Source organism: Microtus ochrogaster, unplaced genomic scaffold (assembly GCF_000317375.1).
Source record: "Microtus ochrogaster isolate Prairie Vole_2 unplaced genomic scaffold, MicOch1.0 UNK4, whole genome shotgun sequence".
Classification (NCBI taxonomy): domain Eukaryota; kingdom Metazoa; phylum Chordata; class Mammalia; order Rodentia; family Cricetidae; genus Microtus; species Microtus ochrogaster.
The window spans coordinates 6,932,959-6,933,595 of NW_004949102.1; positions in this window are offsets into that span (position 1 = coordinate 6,932,959).

Sequence of the window (637 nt, forward strand, 5' to 3'; positions counted from 1 at the left end):
CAGAGAAACCCTGTCTCATAAAAGCAAAGCAAACCAAAGCAAAACAAAAACAAAAAATGTTTAAGTAGTTCTTCCTAAAGTTCTCTTTGGAGTGGCAGGTAGGCTTCTGTACTGAGCCTCCCTGAATCAGGCACTGGGCCAGGGTGTGACATTTACAACCTAACCATCTGTAGGACAAAGGAGGGCTCCAAAGAGTTAAATGACTTGCCCAGGGTCACAGAGATAGGCAGTGGTAGCATCAGGATTCAGCCAGTCATTAGGTTTGGCTCTGGAGATGCAGCCTCGTTTGTTAACTCCAGGCGAAAACTTCATTTGTAGATGTCGATGGCTATTTTTTCTGTTTCCTACTCCAAATTCCACTTCTTTCATAACCTTGGAGATACCTGGCCCCAGCTGGGGCTGGGGAGGCTAGTGGCTAAGAGGGCTCCTTGTTCTTCCAGAGGATAAGAGCTTCCATACACACATACCCATCCGTGAAAATAATTAAAACAAACAAAGGTTCCATGTTTCTGTCTTCTGCCCGCCTGCTGGTCCCAGAGCGGTGGTGGCGGGCGATGTGGCAGCAGGCAGTGGGCCCCAGGCAGAGACGGCTGCTGGTCCCTGAGCAATGGCTGGTTCCAGGCAAGGAGACACATGG